This window comes from Carassius auratus, unplaced genomic scaffold, assembly GCF_003368295.1.
Source record: "Carassius auratus strain Wakin unplaced genomic scaffold, ASM336829v1 scaf_tig00217692, whole genome shotgun sequence".
Taxonomy (NCBI): Eukaryota; Metazoa; Chordata; class Actinopteri; order Cypriniformes; family Cyprinidae; genus Carassius; species Carassius auratus.
The window spans coordinates 1-26,529 of NW_020529192.1; the positions used below are offsets into that span (position 1 = coordinate 1).

Here is a 26,529-nt window from a genome sequence, read left to right on the forward strand (position 1 = left end):
AGAAGGATCCGTTCACTTCCAAAACACAACTGTAATAAAAACGGAATTTTCCAACTGTTGACTCCAATAAACATTTATCAAAATAGAGCACTTGATGATTTAAATGTTTTAGGTTTAAAAATCGGGTAGCTAAGCCAATTTTAGACCAGGAGTTTTTATCGTTTTATTTTTGAATATTATTGTGGTTTACCACGAATTCAATAACGATATTTTAATAAGGCCTTTTTAAACTGAATCAGAGGAACATCGCTCATGTTCAGATTTACATGTGCAACTAATAAAAGATTTCTTTATCTTTAATTATTCATATTAAAATGTTCTCACTGTAAAAGATTTGGTCTTTCTTAACAGGATACTTTTTAACATTATACTGCAGTTTACTTTCATCAAAAATAACAGTGACTATACTGTTAAGTTTCTACAAATATTTAGCGCGCTGACTGACCAGCTTTTTTGCCTCAGTCAGTTGAGTGAGTTCGCGTCTTGCGACTTATCTCACCAGTAACGTTACATAATTTCATAGCGCACGTGTAGAGAAATTATTAAAACCATATACATAGATTGATTGCTCACAAAACGAAGTTTGAAATGCCCGCGTTTCCTCCACCATAAAATGTAACAACAATGAGTTTTACGTAGTAATTAACTCAAATGATATATAGGGAATTTGAATAATTAATCAGGAATTTGATTAATATATATCTCAGATGACAGTTACATTAAATTTGATTATGAAAAATATCTCAATTGCCTATAACAATAAATAATCACAGGGCACTGTAACTTACTCATTAATATGTCAATATTACATTCTTCATATCAATTATTGTGATATCTCTTACTGTAAATTACTGCAGATCAAACCGTGGTATGTCCAGCACACCACTGTAGACCGATCAATTTTCAATAAAGTTATCACGCCTTATATTTCAAGGAAAAGTATTCTCTGGCCATGAAAATATTATCCTATCCTTATGATAAATTTAGTTTCTAAATTTAGAGCTTGTAGCTATAGATCAGACACATCTCAGTGACTCGTAATGTGAGTGGGGTGGAGTCCAAGCCAATCGTCAGTATATGGGTTTTTAATAATTAAACTAGTAATACATCAAACTACAAATCACACAGAGTAAATATGAGTACGACAATACAAACGGTAAGCTTTATACAATACATAACGAATCCAAATAAAAGAGAGAGAGAGAGAGAGAAAATAGAATGGGATCACATAAGGAGCTCAGGTATGAAAATCATAGTCAGTAACTTTTAGAAGCCAACAACAAATTCAGATCATAACAAACACTTTAAAGCAGCAATTAAATCTCCATAGAGAAAGTGATACTTGCAAAAGGTGTCCCATGTGAGTGGCGTGAGATCGGCGTCGAGCCTTGTGAGCTTTACGCGCTGTTCCCGTTGAAACAGCCATGTGCCATGAAACGGAGGCCATGTGACGCGCATTTCGCACGCTGCGCTTGGCGTGAGCGTGGAGCACATGGTCCCTTTTGTTCTGTCCTCGCGCGGTATTTGAAAGGTTCAACAAACATTGTTCCAGAATTCGTCTTCCTTGCGTGGAGAGGCGAATAGTTGAATAAACTTAGTAAAGAAAAGAAAAGAACGAAACGAAAGCTTCTAAAGGAGCCATTTAAAATGGCTTTTTCTCTCAGCCCCTGTGCTGAGGGGGTTTTGCGCTGTGAGCGCGGCCTATGGCCACGCGGAAACAACGTTGGAGAGCAGCGTATCCGAGAACGGGGAAGAGGAAGAAGAGAGAGGCGGACCTCTGTTCGGTCGTTCTTATGGCTCGAAATAGTTCACGCCCATTTTCGAGGGAGCATCCAATGAATGTCCGCGATCTGAAGCGGAGGAAAAGTTCCTTTGTCTCTGTGGAGGCACCCCCCCGGTGATCTAGTGCCTGTCCGATTCCATCAGGGATAATTTCTAGCAAAGTTTGTACTTCAGATACATATATTTCCTTACTTTTGTTCTAGATAAATGGGTCTGTCAGAGCAGTGACGATTAGAACAAGACTAGACATAATATATATGATTCAAAGATCTAATTTTTAGATCGAATACACATTTAAAGGGATTTGTTTACACATGATAACACTGCAGATGTTGGGAAACATCTAAATGTAACCAAAGAGGGAATACGTAATACATTTATAAAACATGAAAACAGAAAGTTAATGAATACATTCCATAGAATGCCATTGTTCAAAAGAAGCCAGTGACTTGGCTTCTCTCCTGTCCTGTGTGGTCGTAAACTTTTACAAACCTGCAAAAGTGGGGGTTGCAGAAACATGGCTCTCTTTGAGAAGGTTAAAGTGAGGAGAGACATTTCCTAAAGTATGAGCTTGCAACTTATACTCTTCCACATAACAAGGATTAAACCATTTTATGCAATCCAAAAACATAATTAAATACATATTTAATAATAATGAAAGTAAGAACTTATACAAAAAGGTTCCTTTGTCCTCCAGTGTGGTTGGGAGGAATTTGGGTTGGGGGTTTTTCGTTTCTTCTTTGAAGCTCGCATGGGCATCGTAAATAATTTAAGTCCAGCCAGGCTGGCGCCAGGCCAGGCACTTGGTGCAAAAAGAGTTTCATTTGGAAAATCAGAATTAAACACATGAATCGATGATCTGCATATCCGTTACAATATATATATATATTATATATATATATATATATATATAATATTATATATAACTTTTAACTTTATAACTTTTCCAAAGTGTAAAGTGCAGTATGAACAGTTTCAGTTTTTAGACCTGCTCAAATTTAATTATTACACACTGGCATATTGCGCCTGTTAAACATAGTCTATAAGTCAAAAATGGAAACGCATTGAAAATTCTATTGCACAAAACTGAAACATGAATTCAACATTTTCCAAATCTCAAACAAAATCAGGTTTCCTGCTCGTATGTTATTTTTTTTGTGTGCTTGTGGTTTTTTCCCCTTTGCTTTTGTTTCCACGTTCTGCGCTTGCGTTTCTAAAAGTTGCAGTTTGAGTTTCACGTAAATCAGGGGAGGATTCAGTGTCACCATTGGCCGAAAGTTCTAGATTGACAGCCTTTAGCCAATCAGTTCAAGGGGGAGTTTACTTCACTCCAATGCGACTCGTGGCTGCTGTGGCAGGTGTGTGTTTAGTAGAGGGTGATGGTGACACGGGAGTGGATTTTCAAATCTCTCCCGTCCCTCTCCCGCAAAAAAAGATCCCATCCCAATCCCACGAAAAAAACTGGGAGAAATTCCCATCCCATTTCCCGGAATGACTCACGATCTTTCCCTCTCCCATGTTGTTTATATATATATATATATTACAGTATTGTTCAAAAATAATAGCAGTACAATGTGACTAACCAGAATAATCAATGTTTTTAGTATATTTTTATTGCTACGTGGCAAACAAGTTACCAGTAGGTTTCAGTAGATTGTCAGAAAACCAACAAGACCCAGCATTCATGATATGCACGCCTCTTAAGGCTGTGCAATTGGGGCAATTAGTTGAAAGGGGTGTGTTTCAAAAAATAGCAGTGTCTACCTTTGGACTGTACAAACTCAAAACTATTTTGTACAAACATTTTTTTTTTTCTGGGATTTTAGCAACCTGTGAATCATTAAACTAATATTTAGTTGTATGACCACAGTTTTTAAAACTGCTTGACATCTGTGTGGCATTGGAGTCAACCAACTTGTGGCACCTCTCAGCTGTATTCCACTCCATGATTCTTTAACAACATTCCACATATTCCATTCACATTTCTCTTGGTTTTGCTTCAGAAACAGCATTTTGATATCACCCCACAAGTTCTCAATTGGATTAAGGTTTGGAGATTGGGCTGGCCACTCCATATACCATTAATTTTGTTGGTTTGGAACCAAGACTTTGCCCGTTTACTAGTGTGTTTTTGGGTCATTGTCTTGTTGAAACAACCATTTCAAGGGCATGTCCTCTTCAGCATAGGGCAACATGACCCTTCAAGTATTTTAACATATGCAAACTGATCCATGATCCCTGGTAAGGCCGATAAATAGGCCCCAACACCATAGTAGGAGAAACATGCCCATATCATGATGCTTGCACCTCCAATGCTTCACTGTCTTCACTGTGTACTGTGGCTTGAATTCAGAGTTTGGGGGTCGTCTCACAAACTGCCTGTGGCCCTTGGACCCAAAAAGAACAATTTTACTCTCATCAGTCCACAAATGTTTCCTCCATTTCTCTTTAGGCCAGTTGGATGTGTTCTAATGGCAAATTGTTAACCTCTTCTGCACATGCCTTTTTTTAACAGAGGGACTTTGCGGGGGATTCTTGAAAATAGCATTAGCTTCCACACAGACGTCTTCTAACTGTCACAGTACTTACAGGTAACTCCAGACTAGGGATGTCAAATTTCGATTATTTCCCATGATCGATCGTCGTTTAAAATTAACGATCAATTAATCGATTAATCGTTAACCATAATACTGCAAAAATGCGTCTATTGCAGGCACGCAGTCAGCGGTATGACAGGATGTGCAAAGCCACACACAAACGCTTTCTCACTTGAATTAAAAGAGGTTTTTAGTCTGAATAAAATGCTAGTAGCAGGATTATAAAATGAATAGATGCGATTATGATCATTTGATAAAATGAAGAGAGCGCGCCATACTTTTGAGGTCATTTTACTTTGTTGACAGTTTCCCAAATCCCGCATGGAGAACCGCTGAACGCGCCTCTTGAAAAGGTTTTGTGGTGCTCGTTGTTGTATTTTAAAGCAACAATTGCAATGTTTTTCAAACTGGACATTATTGTCATTTAAAATAAAAATTATCCGAAATGTGGATCGCGTGTGACTGCGCCTGCACATTAAGTGAACTACATCGGCGCTGCTGCATCCAAAACACACTGTTTTGGCTAGATTTATTTGGAGGGTTATTGCTCATGTCTCATTCGGCACAATCGAAATGTTTCCATATTCGCAATGTATTTGAATGTTAAACTATTATTTTATAATGTTAAACTAGGCTTGTACTTAACACGGCATTCGCATATAGACGGAAAAGATGATCCTCTTCATATGAGCAAAACGTCCTTGAACAGCAGAGAGGACCGGTATACTACGGTCTATTTAAACTGACCAGTGTAACCTTTTAAATGTTTAGTTGACTATTTTATTTTGATAATGAACAGACTGCGATGTAAGTTTGAATCGCTAGAATAATATGTGCAGCAAGGCTCCCGGGGCGATCGAAACAGCCTGAGGACATTAAAAAAATATATATATTTTTCCGCAGAAGTGTTTACTTTCATTTTGTGCACACTCACAATAAAAACAGAAGATTTGTGCTTCCTTAAAGCATCCCATTTTGTCCAGGGCTTAGAACCTGTGCCCTAGTCAGGTCCATGCAGAAACTTGTGAACGATGCTCGCGTCCCGTTTAGTGACAGCAAGTGAATGCTCCGGGAATGTGTCGGTCACAGCGCCTATTAATCGCTGTTTTGAAATCCAGCAATTATTTATTTAGAACTTATAAGATCTGATTATGACAAGTGTGGTATAAAAGCTTTGTTTATTAGAGGAATAATGAGGTTAACTTGGAAAATTTTAGATCGCGACCATGCTTTTGGACCCCCATAGTCTTCATTTACGCGGCTTTTGTTCTGGTTTGCCGGTTGGTCACGAATTTCCACAAATTCAGTATATTTAGGCATTGTTTCTTTTCCTAAATCTTCATAGTCTAACCCTCTAATTTCCCACGTTTATTTTATTATCTTTCGCTTTTAATAACTGTTTTCGCATCTCTTACTGTGGTAAACATGGGAAGGGAAATTAAAGATTTCATGAATTAAGAATTCGTTCGATTTATTAATTTGTTCCCTTATTTCACTTAAATCATGGGTTATTTAGGGAACAATAATTAATGAAACATGGACAATTGGCCACATTAATAATTCGTAGGAATGAATTAACAAGTTGTAGGAATGAATAGACTACCTGTCCTGTCACTGTGTCCCGCAGCCCTGCAAAGCGCACAATATAAAAACAGTTATCTGATGAAATGATTAGTAACTACATTTCTATTGCTTTTAATGTTGAAGAAACTTTATGTTGTTTCTATTTTAATGTACTTTAAAGTTTAAATCACATTAAAAGCTTAATTTGTACATTGTGAATGAATGATGATGCTTTTATATATCGTCACCCGTCACTCACAGCCGCTCGCACGTGTTGAGTGCGCATGAGCCGCACGCAGCCCAACATTGAATCGGTTTAACCGACCATCGATAGCCTTAATCGATTGCATCTCTTATCGACAATTAATCGATCATCGATTAATCGTTGACATCCCTACTTCCAGACTGTCTTTGATCAATCCTGGAGGTGATCATTGGCTGAGCCTTTGCCATTCTGGGTTATTCTTCTATCCATTTTGATGGTTGTCTTCCGTTTTCTTCCACGTCTCTCTGGTTTTGCTCTCCATTTTAAGGCATTGGGAGATCATTTTAGCTGAACAGCCTATCATTTTTTGCACCTCTTTATAGGTTTTCCCCTCTCTAATCAACTTTTAATCAAAGTACGCTGTTCTTCTGAACAATGTCTTGAACGACCCATTTTCCTCAGCTTTCAAATGCATGTTCAACAAGTGTTGGCTCATCCTTAAATAGGGGCCACCTGATTCACACCTGTTTCTTCACAAAATTGATGACCTCAGTGATTGAATGCCACACTGCCATGTTTTTGAACACACCCCTTTCAACTAATTCAACTAATTGCCCAATTGCACAGCCTTAAGACGTGCATATCATGAATGCTGGGTCTCGTTTGTTTTCTGAGAATCTACTGAACCTACTGGTAACTTGTTTGCCCACATAGCAATAAAAAAATATACGAAAAACCTTGATTATTCTGGTTAGTCACATTGTTACTGCTATTATTTTTGAACAATACCTTGTGTATATATATATATATATATTATATATATTATATATATATATATATATATATATATATTTTTTTTTTTTTTTTTTTTTTTTCAGACGGAATTCTTTCAGATTACAGTGAAAAAATACAGCAAAGATCACAGCATGCCCACTTTAAATATTATATTTATTTTTTGTTATTTTATTGAACTGAAAGCAATCTTAAACAATGCACATTGTGCCTTTCACACAAGTTTTCTATTTTTTATTTTATTTGAGCATATACATTGCACTCTGAGAGTGGCACTCTATAGATTTATTTTTCATACATGGGAGTTCTTGCTCAAGTTCACATTTTAAGAAGAAAAAGTGAGAGCACTGGTGGCCTCCATCTGTCCTGCTGTTCAGTGTCCACACACACTTCAATAGCGCACATTTCTGTAGGTCAACATTAGATTGAGTGGCCATATAAAGTTATTACTACATTATGTCTTTCGATAAAAAGCTATATTTGAGGTCTATGAATGATACGTTGGCTTCTGGATGTACTGCCCGATGTAGGCTAGCTACTGTACCACATAGACCAGCCGTTACCGATCTGTCCTTTACCTGCCACACCAGAGCAACAGGAGAGCATAAAGACACAGGGCGAGTAGCTTACAATTGAGCTCAAAATTAAAACCTACAGTTTATACTTTCTTTTTTTAAAAGGTAGGCTATATTTGTGTAGAAAGTTGTGGATCAAAGTGTTATTACGGTTCCAAGTCCCACCAACATTTTTTCCCGTCCCGTCCCAACCCCAATCCCGTGATTAGTGATTTTGTTTACAATCAATGTCAGCCTCTAGCGTGAAGATGGATAACCAGCGTCAGCAGGCAAATCCCGGACGATCTCAGGTAATTGGTCTTAAATATTGTGTTAGTGGGTGACAAAAACATTCCCTTTGTGTGATATTTAATGCGCATCTTGTCAGTAAAGCTGGTTGTGTAATCAGCGGTAAATCTCAATCACTGTATGACATATGAGAATGATCACTGTGACATCAAAGTACCGCACGAGCGATCTGAATGCATTGGATCCGTATGCTCTCTTTATTACTCTCTCTCGCGGTACTTTGATGTCCTACAGTGATCATTCTGTGCAGCTGCTCCAAGTCGAGCACTACATTTACATTTACTCATTTAGCAGACGCTTTATCCAAAGCGACTTACAGATGAAGACAGTGGAAGCAATCAAAAACAACAAAAAGAGCATGGGATTTTAACTAATATAATAAATAAAAAGAAAACGGAATAAAAAAAAGAATAGAGCAAGCTAGTTAGAGGTCTTTACACATACACACACACACACACATAATAAATGAAAAGAAAATAGAATACTAAAAGATTAGAAAGGTAGTTAGATGTTTTTAAAGAATAGAATTAGAATAGTGAGTGATAAAGTTAGAGGGTCAAATAAAGATGGAAGAGATGTGTTTTAAGCCGATTCTTGAAGATGGCTAAGGACTCAGCTGCTCGGGTTGAGTTGGGGCAGTTCATTCCACCAGGAAGGAACATTTACTTTAAAAGTCCGTAAAAGTGACTTTGTGCTTCTTTGGGATGGCACAATCAAGCGACGTTCACTTGCAGAACTCAAGCTTCTAGAGGCACATAAGTCTGAAGTAACGCATTTAGGTAAATGGGTGCAGAGCCAGTGGTAGTTTTGTAGGCAAACATCAATGCCTTGAATTTGATGCGAGCAGCTATTGGAAGCCAGTGCAAATTGATAAACAGAGGTGTGACGTGTATTATTTTTGGCTCAATAAAAATTAATCTTGCTGCCGCATTCTGAATTAATTGTAAAGGTTTGATAGAATTGGCTGGAAGAACTGCCAAGAGACACTAATGCTGCTCCTTGTGAAAGCGCGCAGGTGATGGATATTTATCGCTGATTACACAAACTGCTTTACTGACAAGATAAATTAAATATCGTGTGTGATTTATCATGCAGCCCAACTGCCTAAAATATAAAGTATTGGTAAATAAACCAAACTAGCAAGACACGTGTTAACAGGCTAGATATAAAATAATTCAGTCTGCTGGTCCTGGCCTGGAGACTCCTAGTATCCTCCCTGATGGCAGCAGACTGAAGAAGCTCTGTGATGGGTGTGTGGGATCACCTGTGATGCAGAGGGCTTATGGGTGAGACAGGTTCCATAATTGTCCTGGAGGGAGGGGAGAGAGACACCAATGATCTTCTCAGCTGCTCTCACTATGCGTTGCAGTCTCTTTCGGCAGGACGCGCTGCAGGTGCCATACCACACAGTGATGCAGCTCATCAGGATGCTCTTGATGGTGCCTCTGTAGAAGGTGTACATGATGGGGGGGGGGGGGGGGGGGGGGGGTTCTGGCTCTTCTCAGTTTGCGGAGGAAGTAGAGACGCTGTTGTGATTTCTTGGCCAGTGCTGCAGCGTTGTCAGTCCAGGAGAGGTCCTCTGTGATGTGCACACCCAGGAACTTGGTTCTGCTCACTCTCTCCACAGTCGCACCATTGATTAGTGTTGTCGAAAGACCCGGTACTTCGGTACCAAGTCGGTACTAAAAAAATTTTATGTGACGGTACCAGGTTTCTTTAAGTACCAGTAGTACCGAGGTCCCGTTCAAACCCGGTTCAGCGCTATGATTTTCGCCAAGCAGGAAACGAGGACGGAATCTCAAAATCCAGTCATGCAAATGAAACTTACATTTTAATATGGACAGTCATGGAATTTTGTCAAAGTTAGCATAAATTAATCAAATCTCCGTATGGACCAGTATCTGTAAATGTTAAGCCGCAAAAGTTGTTTGAAATATGAATCCGTGTTCTGCGCGTCTCTGTGTGAATCAATAAATGGCAGACGTGCGGGTTTGTTTACTACATAGACTGAAGCTTGCATTAATTTCTGCATCTGAGCTTCAGAGTTCTATCTCCATTAAGCGATCTGAACTTTTCAGTTCATCTCAATGGATGCACAGAACACCTGTATTTGATGCTCTGTAAACTCTTGTAAAGGCGCATGACTCACCGTCCATTTACTGATAGCACTGTTTCTCACACATGCAAAGACAGAGAGAGTTAGAGTCTAACCACGGTGAATTGACACGCTATCTGTAAACTATTCTTTGTTGTCTTCTCCTTTCAAAGTAATGGAGTTCATTTAGAATTATTCATATTCCCTTTCGAACAAGCAGAAGACATACCGCTTTCTCCGGTAGTGGGCGGAGCTAATGCGCTGATCTAGTACCATCCCTGTTTTGATTTCAGCAAATCAGTTTGACCGAACGCAGACAACGTGATTAATATTCATGAACCCAGCAGCTTATCAATTCACAGTGCATTGTATATACATTAGTATGATCGTAGAATAAGTAGTAGTATATTTTAATAATAATTAATATGATCTATTTCTTTTTTTTTTTACAGAAACCCTCAATGACCAAAAATATCTTAAGCATCACCACAAGTCTTAAGTTCAGTTAAAATGACAAATATCATTAGGCCTAAAAGTTAATTTTAACAAAGGCACTGTGCTAGAAATATTACTATTATTTAGTAAAATGTATGTGATACTGCTACTACTGTTGGAAAATTTTATAAAACTTTATTTTTTAAAGAAATAAAATCACAATATTTCTTCCATGTTTAAATTTTAATAGCAAATCCCCTTTTATTTACCAAAATAAAATATGTTTAAATTTCATAAATTAAAAGACAAATTAAATTTGGGTGAAACTTGTTTACTGTTTTTCATAATTATATAACTTGTAGAAAAACTTTAAACACAATTGTAAATAAGTATAAAGAATGGCATTGGTTTTATTTTTAGTGCTAAAAAGTTTTTTTTTTTTTAATTAGCATATTTTGTGTTTGCTTTGATACCGAAATTGGTACCGAGAACCGTGGATTTTCACTGGTATCGGTACTGAATACTGAAATTTTGGTAACGTGACAATGGTCAGGAGCATGCTGAGTGTGTGCTCTCCTGAAGTCAACAACAATCTCCTTCATCTTCTCCACGTTCATAGAGAGATTCTTGTCACCGCACCACCCGGCCAGGCGGCTCACCTCATTCCTTTAGTTTAATGAGACCCACCACAGTCATGTCATCCACAGAGGGAAGAGGAGGGGGGCTCAGCACACATCTTTGGGGGGCCCCAGTGCTCAGTGTGATGGTGCTAGATGTGTTGCTGCCGACCCATACTGCCTGAGGTCTTCCAGGCAAAAAAGTACAACAGGCAGTTGCACAGCGAAGTGTTGAGCCCCAGCTAGACCAGTTTATGAATGAGCTGTTGAGGGATGATTGAGTTGAATGTTGAACAAAAGTTTATGAAAAGCATTCTGACGTACGAGTCCTTTTTGTCCAAATGTCTGAGTGGAGGACAGTTACGATGGTATCATCCGGTGGTCAGATGTAATCCACTTTATTGTCCAAAGAGCATACGTTAGCCAGTATGATGGTAGGGATAGCTGGCTTGTACCTCCGCGCTTACCCCTCTTCTGCTTTTTCTCACGCCATTTGTGGCGCCTCTGCTGTGGGCGAGATGCAGTAGTGGGGTCCTTGATGGTGTAGGCCTCCACAGCAGATCGAGGTCCCACAGCTCTTTGGCGTGTGCGGAGTTTAACTCTAAAAATGGTGTCGATTTCCAGCAGAAACTCACAACTGTATGTGTGCTTAAAGACAAGTAGACGTGATGGTGACATACAAAAACATGGGACTCACAAGACAAAAAACACGAAAACTATGTTCTGTCTGGACAGCGAGAAGCCGTGACCTGTGGACATGGCGCCATCGTAACTGATTGAAGAAGTGTTCAGAAATACATTTTTGTATTATTACTTGAAATTTTGATAAAGAATAGAGCAATACATTAGTGTACAAACTGCAGTGCTTTATCAATACATTTCTGCATTGAGCTAACACATATAACATGGCTGTTTAGGTGTTTACCTGCAAAATGTAGGCTAGTAAAGGTGATGGGCATTCTGTTATTGACCTGCGCTGCACGCAATAGACCAATCACAACAGACTGCATCATCAGACCAATCACCGCAATTTAGTGGCACGCAAAGGATGAGTTTTTGAAAAATGAATCATTAAACGAATCGTTTCGGAGTCATTGAGCAAAAAAATAAACGCATATTTTAAGACATTGAAAGAGTTTCTTGACCTTGCATGCATGTCAACCTGTTAGGGACTCCCAAAACCAAAACATGAACCTTTCATTATCCATAATAGGGGCAGTTTTAAAAAAAATTCGTTCAGGGGTACAAAAATGAATAAACAGCTGGAATATTGAATTTCCACACATGGGTGGGAATTAAACGCCGTGTTTTAAACCGTGCAGTCATCAGTTCTTCAGATGGCATCATGGTAGAGTATGATATGATGGCTGTCATAGCCTAACCTGTTTAAGCATCAAGTCTGTTGGTTTAAGTAAAAAAATTTAAAAAAATAAATAAATAAAAACCAAGGAAAGAATAATAAATTGCCTTGGTTAGCCTATATATAGGCCCATAAGGTTCACCGAGAACTGTCATTCTGACTGACACCAAGAGAACAGCAGATTTTAAATAGCTTACTCTTAGAGTTTTATAATCTAGTCTTGTGTTTTATTAGAATTGATTATAATATCTCAAAAGAATATGCACTTGTTTGCAGCGTGAGCTGCTCTGCACTCTCACACAGGACTGCGATGCAAGATTTTCATAAAATAATAAACTTGTTTGTTTCTCATCAAACCCACAGTATACCTTCAGAATGCTTGTACTAGCCTATATGCCACAAGATGCATAAGATTCCTTTGCGACTGAAATGCATCTGCTTAAAAAAAAAAAAAAAACTCCCATTCTCTGCCATTAAGTTGGCAAGTAGGAGCAGGATATTTTTTTGTGTTAAGCAATAAGCCTTTAGAACAACATTAAAGTGAGTAGACACTAGTTCACACATTTCCAGTAAATTGCGATGGTTTGAATAAACTCAATAAGCAGACAGACAGGACATCAGTAAAACACAGACCAATATTGAAAGTGCACTAGAAATAAACAATAGTAATATTTAAAGCAGTTTAAATATGTAGTTTAAATTAATACGGAGTAGGCTATTTGTGTAACGTTACATTCAAAATAACCACAAAATGTCATGCCATTGAAAAATAAAGAGAACAACAGAATGAGCTGCTTTAGTGCATCTCAGTCTTCTTAAACATCTTTCTGGCGCATGCCACAAACATGAACCACAGCCAATACTGGTCTTTAAAAGACTTAGAATTTAGATTGTTACATTAAATGCATAACATAAGTCACTTTAGAATAAATCACAGTAGTCTTATATATTATGCTAAAAAAAAAAAGTGACTTTACAGTCTGGAAATTTCACCGACCCCCATGACTTTAAGGCCCGCTGGTCTAAAAGAAGAAAGCCCTGTCTAGACTGCGCCATATGAGTTATTTAGCAATTTATTAGTCTGTTTGTTCAAAAATCAGTACAACTGCAGCAGCGGAGGACTATTATTCTGCTGCGTGATACTGTAAAAAAACTAATGATGGCACGATTTGATCTTCGGCTGACCAATCAGAAGAAAGAGGCTTTAATTCTTGCTCATGTGTAGTAATTAAATATTAAAGCTTTTTAAACATGTTTATACCCCTGAACGAAAAACAAATTTAAGCTAAAGTCTCTCTCTTTTTTTTTTAAATACCCATAAATTTTTTTAGACAACTTCTGCATTATTTATTACTTTTCCTTAATTTAATGTGTGACGTGTCATAATAAAGAATGACCAACATGAAGGAAGGACCTTCACAGGTTCACATGAAGCCAGTGATAGTATTTAGCTGGTCATGTGATCTCAGTGTCTGTCCACATGCTTCATCCCACTCCAGTTCAAATAAAACCACTTTAATTAAGAAGTTTTATTGATATTCTTCAAAAATATATTTCATTTCTGTTGAGCTGGACATTTGAATACATATCAAATAACTGAGTTTATTTTAGAGAATAAAACTGACCTGGCTTTTCCTCAGGATCTTGTTTCAGACTGAAGACTTCTTCAATCTTGATGTCTTCACTCTGCTCTTTAACAAACGCCATCTTTATAAGCGTGTCACGTGGAACTGTTTCTGTTCTGTTTAAGATGAGAGAAATAAACCCAAACTAAATCTCTGGGTGCGTCTCAATCAGCTCTAGTTCAGTATTCAGTGCACGGAGTCGGTCAGCGTGACAGCTCGTAGACTTAAATCACCAGATTACACACGCAAACATTAATTAAATAACACACCTTATAATGAAAGTTCACATTTAGGTAGATATGATGTATATTAGTTATATTTTAATTGGCTGATCACATTTTGTAGACTGCACTAAATAAAAACTAAATGTTGGTTTAAGTTTTCATGTGTCGAATTAAAATGTTTTAACCAGCATGTGACGCCAGCGACTCATTTTGTGAATCATCTGATTCAATTGACTCGGAGTCTAAACAGTTTCTCCAGTGACTGAATACGCGATAAACTGATTGAGAGGACACCACTGATCTATAATAGACAATATATAGATCAGTGCATGAGATCACCTTTTGTGTTTACGTTACTCGCGTGTGGATCGATGCGCTTTACTCACACAAATCACTTTCAAATAAAACATTAATATGTTGCAGTTAATAAAACCCTGTATCGCTCGTAAAACTTTCAAGTTTAACAGTTTCTACACGTTAAACGCTTTAAAACAAAACCTTTCTTGAGTTGAATCACAGCAGATGCAGGAGCGCGGAGCATCCTCATGACGTCACATCACCACGCCAAGATAAAAGTCCTGCTCACACGCTGGTGTGGTGGAAATTATGATTCTTTCAAGAGATTCGTTCATTTTCAGTTCGTTCAATGATCATTTCTTCGTATTACACAAAATATGCCAGCAGGTGCCAAAAAGAGTGTATTATGTGCTATGTCTTAAATCAACGAACGTATTCACCCCTTATGAAAAATAACCATGGTTTTATTATAGTAAAACTGTAGTAACCCATGGTTTTTTGGCGTGTTGACCACCATTTGTACAACCACAGATTTACTACAAATACCATGGTTAAACTATGGTTAATATAGCAAAACCGTGGTTATTTTGTGGTTACCATGGTTTAACTATAGTAACCATGGTTTTTTGGTTTTATTTGTAGTAAAACCATGGTCAATTTTCGTAAGGGACTTGTTACAACAACTGATCTGGCTTTATTAAAATGTGTGCATAAACGCATTCAATATATAAAATAGTAATTAAGTTGTTATGATGAATAAAGCACGTGGTTTTCTTGCCTAATAAGAATTTGAATTGTTTGGTCAGACAGTTTTTATATTATATATTCACATTCATAAATCGGGGATTAAACGTGGAGTTCTGTATGCTAAATATAAAACAAGCGTTCACTGTGCCTATAACTGTGCTTTGCATTTTGCGAGATTGACATGCTAAATAGCAGACTAACCCTGTTTACTCTCATTCATTTCGCTCACGAACGAGATAAGCTAGTTCATTTCATTCACGAACGACATCCGTTCATTCAACTCGCTCGAACGACGTGTATAAGTTCAGTCATTGCATTCACGAACGAGATGTACTAAATCATGGACATGGGTATCAGATCAGTCATTTCATTCACAAAGGATAAGATCTCTAGATCTAGTTCAGACTCATATGAAACTCGTTCAGTGAAAGGCATATTCGTTCACTACATTCAACAAATCACATGCTTTGTCACATCTCATACTCAAAGGCTATCGACTCGAGGTTGTAAATCTTTGACAGGATGAAACAGTTCAGTTACCCGGTTCACCGGGACATTGTGGACATGCACTCTCACAGCAAGGCTATTTGTCTTTCTGGGATGGAGGAGTTTTACCATTATATCGACCCAGTTAAGCCACATGTAGTGTCAAGTTCCCTTTCATAGGTTACTTGCTGCGGTGACGTCACCACGTATGGGAACACCTTCGGTGTGACGAATGTCTGAAGCCCTATACCATCCCGCCAATCCTATTGGCCAAATAGCGATTGGCACCGCCCCACGCATGCGGACGCATATATACCTGGTGCCGCGCGCCATTTCACTCAGATTTCATTACTTCAGTAAATGAAGCAAATCTTCTGTGCCCTTAAAATTCATCTCATGTTCTCCAGCGATTCTTAAGAGAAGTCTACTCCTCTCTGCGGATGCGATGAGTCAACGAAAGGTAAGAGCCATATAATGGGTTTATCATTAGGAGGCACTCATGAGAGGTTCGTTAGCAGCCTCTCTACATGATCTCTCCGTGATAGCCTACAGCTACAGTAAAAAAAAAAAAAAAGAAAGAATCCGCGCTCTGGAGTGTATTTCTATAAGTTGCCTTGCGTCTAACCCCCATCGTTTCGCTTCTGCGGTCACCTAGGCCCCGCACGAGGTGTTGGTTAGGTGCGATCTGTGCGGCTTGACTATGAATACAGTGATGCACTGGAGTTTTTCCACTTGCTCACTCTTCCCCACTTGAGCGCGTTAATCAGCTTTTTCAAACTATGTTTGTCCAACTGCGACTTCAAACTCAGAGTAGGCTCTGGCCGGCATACGCGGTTCTCTCCATCCGAGCAGACATGAGAAATGCGCCTCCCCTTCCTCAGTGGGCTATTTATGTGGCTACCCGCGTGGTGGATAAACGTGTTGGAGAGCCTCTCGTCCTGAACCCCCACGCTCTAACATTGGCTGTCTCACAGCAAAGGCACCTCGAGCGTCATTGAACTGAGCTATCATTTGAGCACCCCCTCAGACACTCTGCACAATCCAGCCTTCAGAGTTTGAGGGACGGCACAAGAGGCTGGCAAAGATGGCTAGTGTACGACGGCTCACACAGCTGCCGCGTTCTCGCTAGCGGCGTGGCCCGATGATTATCTTGTTGGATTAAATCCTGCCGTGGATACGCTTCAGAATTATACACAACGAAACGCAGCGAGTTTGACGCATGTGCTTTCCTTCATGTTTGCCAGGGACTGTGCCCTCCACCAGAGAGCGCTGTTGGACTGCTAATGCACATCCAACACTCTCACTCAGTCCCCACGCTCTAACATTGACTGTCTCGCAGCAAACAGTGCTTCGAGCAGCATTGGATCGAGCTGTAATGCCAAACGTTCCCTCAGACACTCTGCGCAATCCAGCTTTCAGAATTCGAGGGGCGATTCAAGGGTCCTGCACAGATGACCCATTTATGACGGCTCGCACAGCCGCCGCTTTTTCACTAGCGGCAGAGCCCGATGTTCAATCTGTTGGCCTAATTCCTGCCGTTGGACACGTTTCAGGATTATACACAACGAGACGCAACGGCTCTTACGCCTACACTTCCCCTGTGCACGAACGGCACAAGCTTTTCACTAATTATATAATAATCGTGCAAAAAAAAAAAAGAGTCAATGCCCGATCTCTGAATCTTAGCATGTTTTGTTCTGGTTACTACTTGGATGGGAGACTGCCTGGGAATAATACCAGGTGCTTTAAGCTTTTGGGTTTTCTTCCCTACTTATATAAAATAATCCATCCAATGAACTGGAGATTAGAGTGGCTGATTTTTAAATAGCCCTCTCTTTGCAGCAGCTTTCGCTTACGGCCATACCTACCTGGCTATGCCTGATCTCTTCTGATCTCGGAAGCTAAGCAGGTTTGGGCCTGGTTAGTACTTGGATGGCTTACGGCCATACCAACCTGAGGGCGCTAGAGAGCTACAGGAAGTGTTGGCTGCAGTTGGGAGAGGAAGGCTCTCCTCCATTTTGATTTTTCTGTTAGTGTTTGTTTTGTGAGTTGTTTTTGGACGCATGGCAAACAACACTGGACTGGCTGGAGAGAGACGCATGGCAAACGACACCGGACTGGCTGGAGAGAGACGCATGGCAAACGACACTGGACTGGCTGGAGAGAGACGCATGGCAAACGACACCGGACTGGCTGGAGAGACACGCATGGTAAACGACACTGGACTGGCTGGAGAGAGACGCATGGCAAACAACACTGGACTGGCTGGAGAGAGACGCATGGCAAACGACACTGGACTGGAGTATCGAAAACGAGCAGGACACAGTAAAATTCATGATGTAAGAGATACATTTGGTAAAAGGAAATACTTAAAGGAGGCAACAGTGATTGTGAATGTGGAAAATGTAAGTGAGGTGAGGGCTGTGGATATTATTAAAGCGTTGACGGACAAATGTGGATATGGGGAAATCTTGGCACTAAGGCCAAGACAAGAAAAAGAATACGAGCTGACAATGGAAAAAGAAGAACTTGTGATAAACTGACTGAAGGATTGTTAATAAATGGAGTGAACTGTGAGATTAAGAAACTTCAAAACAGAGACTATGTTGTCTCTTTCATGCATCTGCCTGTTTACCTTGCTGATGAAGAGATTTTAAATAAACTTGAGGTTTGGGGGGTTTCCCCAATTTCAAAAATAAAGCGGCGTGTTTATCCGGGCACCAGCATTGAGGATGGGACGAGATACGTAAAGGCGCGGTTCCCGAAGGAGGTGGCCTCCCTCCCTTACAGCACAAAAATAGAAACGGCAGAGGGTCCACAATACTTTCGGGTGATGCACAGCCATCAGGTGAAGACTTGTCGGCTGTGCATGAGCCCAGACCATGTGGTGAAGGACTGCCCGGAGTTCACATGCCATAAATGCGAGGAGAGAGGCCATTTTGCGAGAAATTGCAATGCTGTGACGTGCCCGGTTTGCAATTTGGTTTTAAATAAGTGTGAATGTTGGATGCAAGGTGAGGAGGAGGAGCAGCAGCAGGTGGGCGGGCAGGTGCATGAAAGAGACAACGAACAGCGAGATGATGGAGAAACAGTACGAGGTGAAGGACTGGAATTAAATAAGGATATAGAACAACAGAAAGAGTGTACCGAACAGATCATACAAACACAACAGGATGGGGGAATTTGGACACAGATAGATTTGACTGACAGCTTGCAAAATGCTTTGGATAACGTGGAACTGGATGATAAAAGGAATAAAGTACTGAGTGATGCACAACAGGAGGGAATTTTATGGACAAGAAAAAGAGTGCTTAAAGAAGATGGTATTGAGTGTGCAAATAAGTATGAGCTGCTAAAGGGTTTGGAGGAGATGGACTGAGTTTATGGGTTTTATGCATGTTTTTATATGTTTTATGCTTTTAAGAATTTTTACTTTTAATGCTAGAGGGCTTTCGAACGTAGGAAAATTTGAAAAAGTGAAAGAAATGTGTCAAGGAGATATACTCGGGTTATCACACTGGCGACGAGGATTAAAACCGATAATAACCAAGCCAATGTTCCAGTAAGTCAGTCGGTTCGGCAGTGAAGAAGTTGGCAAATAATTAAACAAAAGCTATGGCTGCTACTGTCGGCTCGCTCAGTGAGTTTTCCGAGAAGGATGGTGACTGGGTGGAATATGTCGAGAGACTGGAGCACTTTTTCCTGGCTAATGACATTGTGGATGGGGAGAAACAATGATCAATCCTCCTGAGTGTGTGCCCTAGCCATGGAGACGGCGGCAAACAACACGATGGACATAAAAAATGCAGGGGGAGGGACGCTATCTGATACTGCCCATTTTGTAGCAAAAGAAAGTAGTTCAGGAAGACCCACAGAGTGTTATCGTTGTGGGGGTCCGCATTTTGCGAATGACTGTGGCTTTAAAGACGCTGTTTGCCATAATTGCCAGAAAAGGGGGCATATTGCAAAAAAAGTGCAGGGGTGCTAAAAATAAACAGACAAAAGGATGGGGAAAAGCACCTAAGCCCAACACACATCACCTGCAGAGTGAGGATTTTGAGGAGCAGTGCTCATTCAACATGTTTAATATCCATGGCCAGCCCCGGGCTCAGCCCATCTATGCAACAATTAAGGTGAATGGCAAGAGCTGAACATGGAAGTGGACACTGGGGCCTCGGCTTCAGTAATCAGTCAAACCACATTCAACAGGTTGTGGAGCTCAGGGGGTGCACCTGCAATGGAAGAGACAAGTATTAGGCTCAGAACGTATACGGGTGAGTGCATCCCACTCGCGGGGGCTATCAAGGTGGACATTGTATATCAAGAACAGCAGGCCGCGGTGACACTGCTTGTGGTCGAGGGGGAGGGACCGAGCTTGTTGGGGCGGGATCTCCTCCAGAAAATTCACCTGAATTGGGGACAGATCTGGGGTGAAATCAAACATACCACTGTGGTACAGGACATCATAGGGAAATATGCTGATGTCTTTAAAGAGGAATTGGGTACCCTCCGGGGGACCACAATTAAACTGTGTGTGGACCCCAAAGCACAACCGCGTTTCTTCAAACCACGAACAGTACCATATGCCATGAAAGCTAAGGTTGAGGCGGAGTTGGAAAAGCTACAAAGGGCAGGGGTGATTGAGCCTGTGGAGTTTTCTGACTGGGCAGCCCCAATAGTGCCAGTGGTGAAGGAGGACGGGGAAGTGCGCATATGTGGGGATTACAAAATTAATTACAAAATTAATCAGGCCTCACAGCTCGACACCTACCCCCTACCGCGAGTGGAGGACCTATTTGCTTCACTAGCAGGTGGAAAAACATTCACTAAACTAGACATGAGTCACGCATATCAGCAACTTTTGCTAGATGAAGACTCTAAGCAATATGTCACTATAAACACTCACAAGGGCCTATTCAAGTATAACCGCCTGGTGTTTGGCGTTGCCTCAAGCCCGGCTATTTTCCAACGCACCATGGACAATCTGTTTCAGAACATTCCCCAGGTTGCCGTCTACCTGGATGACATTCTCATCACAGGTAAAACAGAAGAGGAACACTTGCAAAACCTTGACCTGGTGTTAAAGAGAATGTCTGAGGCTGGGCTGCGTCTGAAATGCAGTAAGTGTGTTTTTCAAGCTCCAAGTATCACATATCTGGGACATCGGATTTCAGCTCAGGGCTTGTCTCCAGTCGAAGACAAAGTGAGAGCAATTAAGGAAGCCCCAACACCAAAGGACATTGCAGAGCTTAGGTCGTTTCTGGGTCTAGTGAACTATTATGGGAAGTTTTTACCAGACCTCTCGACCGTGCTGGCCCCACTCTACCAGCTGCTACACAAAGGCTGTGTGTGGAGATGTCAGCAGGATCAAGACAACACTTTCCAGCACGTAAAGGGACTGTTACACTCAACACGACTGCTGGTACATTTTGACCCAGACAAGGAGGTCATTCTATCGTGTGATGCCTCCCCGTATGGACTGGGGGCAGTTCTTTCGCACCGCATGGAGGATGGAAGTGAAAAGCCAATAAGCTATGTGTCACGTACTCTGCAGCAGAAAAGGGGTACTCGCAATTAGAGAAGGAGGGCCTGGCGGTTGTTTTTGCAGTAAAGCGTTTCCACCACTACCTGTTTGGTCGCCCTTTTACCATCTTCACAGACCATAAGCCTCTAATGGGTCTGTTCAGTGAGACAAAGGGCATTCCACCCATGGCCTCAGCAAGAATACAGCGCTGGGCATTAACCCTGTCAGCATACCAGTATAGCATAGAGTACAAGGCGGGTAGCGACAATGCAAATGCTGATGCTTTTAGCCGTCTGCCTCTCCCAGACACACCACACCACACAGGTTTTCCCCCAGAGACTGTTTTTCTGATGGACAGATTGTCACAGGCTCCAGTGACAGCAAAGCAAATAAAGCTGTGGACTGAAAGAGACCCAGTGTTGTCGCAGGTGAAGAGGTGGGTGATGCAGGGGTGGCCTGACACTGTGGAACAGGAGGGGTTCAAACCTTACATCAAGCGCAAACTTGAATTAAGTGTCCTTGATGGCTGTCTCCTCTGGGGTTCCAGAGTGATTGCCCCACCTCCAGGGCGGGCTCAAGTGATGGACGAGCTACATGAGGCCCACCCCGGGGTTTCCCGTATGAAAAGTCTTGCCAGATCATTTGTGTGGTGGCCTGGGATGGACTGTGCTTTAGAAGAAAAGGTGAAGGTATGTTCTCAGTGTCAAAGCAACCTGAAGATGCCAGCGGCAGCGCCCCTACACCCATGGCAGTGGCCCGGCCGTCCATGGTCCAGACTTCACCTGGATTTTGCTGGCCCATTTATGGGTCGGATGTTTTTAGTTCTAGTGGATGCACACTCCAAGTGGCTCGAGGCACATATCATGTCAAATATTACTGCACCTACTACTACAGACACACTGAGAAGCATTTTCGCAACACATGGACTGCCAGACACAATTGTGACAGACAACGGGCCCACTTTCACCAGTGAGGTTTTCAAGGAGTTTATGGCTAGAAACGGGATTCGTCATGTCTGCACCGCCCCCTATCATCCCGCGTCCAACGGCTTGGCAGAGCGGGCTGTGGAGACTTTCAAAGAGGGGCTGCGGAAGATGTCAGGACAATCGCTGGAAACCAAGCTCGCACGCTTCCTGTTTCAATACAGGATTACTCCACACACAACTACGGGAGTGTCTCCAGCTGAGATGTTGCTGGGGAGGAGACCAAAGTCTCATCTGGACCTCCTCCAGCCAGACATCAGAGCGAGGGTTGCCAGGTATCAGGAGGAGCAAAAAGCAAGGCGGGACCAACATGCCAAAGAGAGACATTTTCACCCAGGGGACAGAGTGTATGTCAAGAACTTTGCCATAGGTTCACCCTGGTTGCCAGGGGTAATCCACCGCCAGACAGGGCCAGTATCTTTTGTTGTGGAATTATGTGATGGTAGGCAGGTGCGCAGGCACCAAGATCACTTGCGGGTCCGCCATGATGGGGGAGGGAAGAGTTCTCACGGGGTTTCATGCAAAGTCAGTGGGGGCGGCTCTGCAGAGGCCGTGCCAATAGCTCCAGGGCACGCGGAAGTGTCACATGAGGGCCTGTCTGAGCCCTCAGAGGAGGCACCTGATGAATTGTCGGAGCGGGCAGCTACGGCTGACCCTGCTCAGAGCCTACCTGGGGGACCAGAGCCTGCCTCCAGTGCGGAGGACACCATTCCTGAGCTTAGGAGATCTAAGAGACAACACAAGCCTCCAAACAGACTGACATGTTGAGCTACAGATACGCAAACATTAAATATACCATATAAAAGAGTGTTGTTTGTTTAACAAAAATTTGATGTTCATATTGCTACCAATGTTTCTCCTGGTAGAGAGGCACTTATCTTACAGTGTGTGTATTAATGTTTTATGTTTGCACTTTAAGAGGGAGAAGTGTTGCAGAGGGACTATTGGCAGTGTAGGCCGGGGTGAAACCCGGAATGTTTGTTTGTTATTTTGCTTCCCCCCGGTCCTAGTTAAGTTGTTGCACACCGGATGTTTTGTGTATGTGTTGTTGCCGTTTTGCAAGCCAGTTTCTGCTTTTGCTGCTGAGTTTAGTAAAGACGATAAACAGCAGTGTCTGCGTGCATCTTTAAATACTCGGGTTATCACAGAGAGGATGTGATTTTATTACAAGAAACTAACTGGAGGGAAGAGTACATGACTGAAATAAGGAAAAGGTGGAGCGGAGAGATTTTTTATAATAATGGTGATGGGAGGCTGGGAAGAGGAGTTGCGATTTTAATAAAAGAAAACTGTGGGGTATCATGTAAAACAATATATAATGACATAGATGGGAAATGTATTGCAGTTGAAATGGAGTATGAGGAGAAAACAATTATTGTAGTTAATATTCATGCACCGACTGTAGAGAATGAAAAGAAGGAATATTTTAATGTATTAAGAGATTTTTAAAAAAAGCATAAAGAAGTTATTATGATGGGTGATTTTAATACTGTTTTCAGTAAATTAGAAATTGGTGAGGGAATGGTTTTTAAAAATGATAAACGAAAAAAAGAACTGAAATTATTAATGGAAGAAAATAATATGGTGGATGTATGGAGAGAAAGAAATGAAAAAAAAGAAAGAATATTCAAGGAGGCAATTAGTAGGGAATTTTATGTGTAAGACAAGGATTGATTTTATTTTATGTACAAGGAACATTGAAGGTTTTATCGGTAACATTAAATATGTAGAATACAAGTAGACTTTTTATACAAGTAGACTGGAGTTCAGTGAAAAGAGGGCCGGGTGTATGGGTTTTAAATGTAGAGGTTTTGAAGAACGAGGAGTATGTGTTAAGTATTAAAGAAATTATTGAAAAAGAAAAGGAGAATGAAATGTACAGGGAGGATAAAAGTATATGGTGGGACAATTTTAAATATTTATTAAAAAAATTCACAATAAAGTATTGCAAATTAATACAGATGTGTAAGAGGAATAAAGAGGGAGAAATAAGAGAAAAATTGGAAAAGGAATTAAATGAGAATGGGAAAGATATACAAAAAATAAAAGAATTGGAGGGAATATTGAAAGACATGGAAGAGAAAAAATATGAAGGTGAAAGACTAAGGAGTAAAGCTAAGTATACTGTGGAGGGTGAAAAATGTACAAAGTTTTTCTTTGATCTAGAAAAAATAAGAGGGAAAGCTGGAATGATTAAAGAAATAAGAGGAAAAAATGGTGTAGTGGTGGAAACAAATGAGGAAATATTAAAAGAAGTAAAATCATATTATGAAAACCTGTTTAGTACTGAGGGGTTGAGGGAAGAAGAGAAATTGGAGTTACTAAATCAAATAAAAACAACAGTAGGAGAAGTAGACAAAAAAGACTGTGATGAAGAGATAAGAGAAGAAGAGATAAAAAGAGCAATAAGCGAATTAAACAAAAATAAAAGTCCAGGTATAGATGGTTTGGGGAGTGAATTTTATATAGTTTTTAAAGATTTTTTAACCAGTATTTTAAAAGAAGTATATGAAGACATTTTTAAAAAAGAAGAAATGAATCAGAGAATGGGGATGGGATTAATAAAGTTGATATATAAAAGAAAAGGAGATAAAGTAGACTTAAAAAATTATAGACCAATTACAATGCTGAATACAGATCTGAAAATTTTAACAAAAGTTTTAGCCAATAGATTGAAAGAGGTAATGCCAACTATAATTGAAACAAATCAAGTGTATGGAGTTAAAGGGAAAGATATAGCGGACACAACTCTAAGTATAATTGATAGAATAAGATATATGAAAGAAAAAAAAAAAGAAAAAAAGATATGTTATTAGTTTGGATTTCAAAAAGGCCGTTGATAGAGTGGAGCATGAATATTTATTTGGAATTTTAAGAAGGTACAGGTTTGGGGAAAATTTTGTCAAGTGGATTACAATTTTATACAGGGGAGCAATAACAAGAATACAGTGTAATGGTTTTTTAACTGAATGTTTTAAAATTACTAGATCAATAAGACAAGGATGTCCATTATCAGCGCTTTTATATTCTTTAGTTGCAGAACCATTGGGATTAGTTGTTAAAATAGATGAAGACATAAGAGGGATAAACATTGAAGGAAGTGGGGGAAATGAAAAAATATTTCAATATGCAGATGATACAACAATAATAGTTAAAGATATAGAGAGTGTTAATAAAGTAATGGAAGTAGTACAGATGTTTTGTAGGGGATCAGGAGGCAAGTTAAATGAAGAAAAAACAAAATATGTGAGATTTGGAGGAGTAAATGTTTTAACGGATTATTTTCATTTTAAAGAAACAAAAGAATTAAGGATTTTAGGTGTTCTAATGGGAAAAGATGAAAGGAATGTTAAAGAAAAAATGTGGGAAGAAATAGTAGGAGGAATTGAAAGAAGGTTAAATTTTTGGAAATTGAGGACTTTAAGTTTAAAAGGGAAGGTTTTAATTTTAAATGTGTTAATGGTGTCAAAGTTGTGGTATGTTTTATATGTGACTGCTATGCCAATGTGGGTGGAGAAAAGGTTGAAAAAATGTTTTTTAGATTTTTTATGGAATAGTAAACCGTCAAGAATTGCATATAGTACATTAATAGGAGAAGTAGGGAAAGGAGGGATGGGATTAATTGATGTTGAACAGAGAAAAAATAGCTTAAGAATTAAAATAGTAAAAAAAATATCTAGATGATGGTCACAAAACTGCATGGAAAAAGACAATGGAATATTTTTTAAACAAATGTGGGGATTTTAACATGGGGGATGGGATTTTATGGATGAAAACTAAGAATTGGATGACAGAAAGATTACCAGAGTTTTATAGGGAAATGTTTAGTGCCTGGGGAAAATTTTTAGATAGACTTGAGTATGATCCACATGGGAGAGAAAACATTTTAAATCAACCTCTGTTTTTAAACCAAAACATTTTAAATCAAGACATATTAATTTTTTTAAAGAAATGGATGGAAGTGGGGATAACGAGTCAGAGATGTTTTGTATGAATTTAAAGAAGGGTTTTTACCGACACAATTTATTGTAGATGCAATGGAGGAGGCAAAAGAGGATTACAGTGAACAAGAAATACAAAATAAATATGAAATCATTAAAAATGCAATACCTAAAGAGTGGATAAAAAGAACAGAAAGTATGGAAGGAGAGCCAAAAGAGAAATGTATTCATGTGAAATTTGGGGAAAAAATTTATGATTTTAAGGAATGTACTGTGAAAATGATTTATTGTGCTTTTAGAGATGATGTTTTTAAAGAGCCGATTGTAAATGGATACTGGGTGCAGAAATTCAAAGATTTAAAAAAAGAGTGTATATGGAGAAACATGACGGGG

General features: G+C 40.0%; 1 long non-coding RNA gene and 1 pseudogene across 1 annotated transcript; one reads left to right on the plus strand and one right to left on the minus strand.

Moving 5' to 3' along the window:
• Positions 1 to 13,701: 13,701 nt before the first annotated feature.
• On the minus strand, positions 13,702 to 14,792 carry LOC113102099 (uncharacterized). Its single transcript, XR_003290627.1, has 2 exons — positions 14,498 to 14,792; positions 13,702 to 14,050 (listed from the first exon to the last, which is right to left on the minus strand). It is a non-coding gene; the product is annotated as an uncharacterized LOC113102099 (long non-coding RNA).
• Positions 14,793 to 19,454: 4,662 nt separating this feature from the next.
• Positions 19,455 to 23,280, plus strand: LOC113102098 (uncharacterized protein K02A2.6-like; annotated as a pseudogene).
• Positions 23,281 to 26,529: the final 3,249 nt, after the last annotated feature.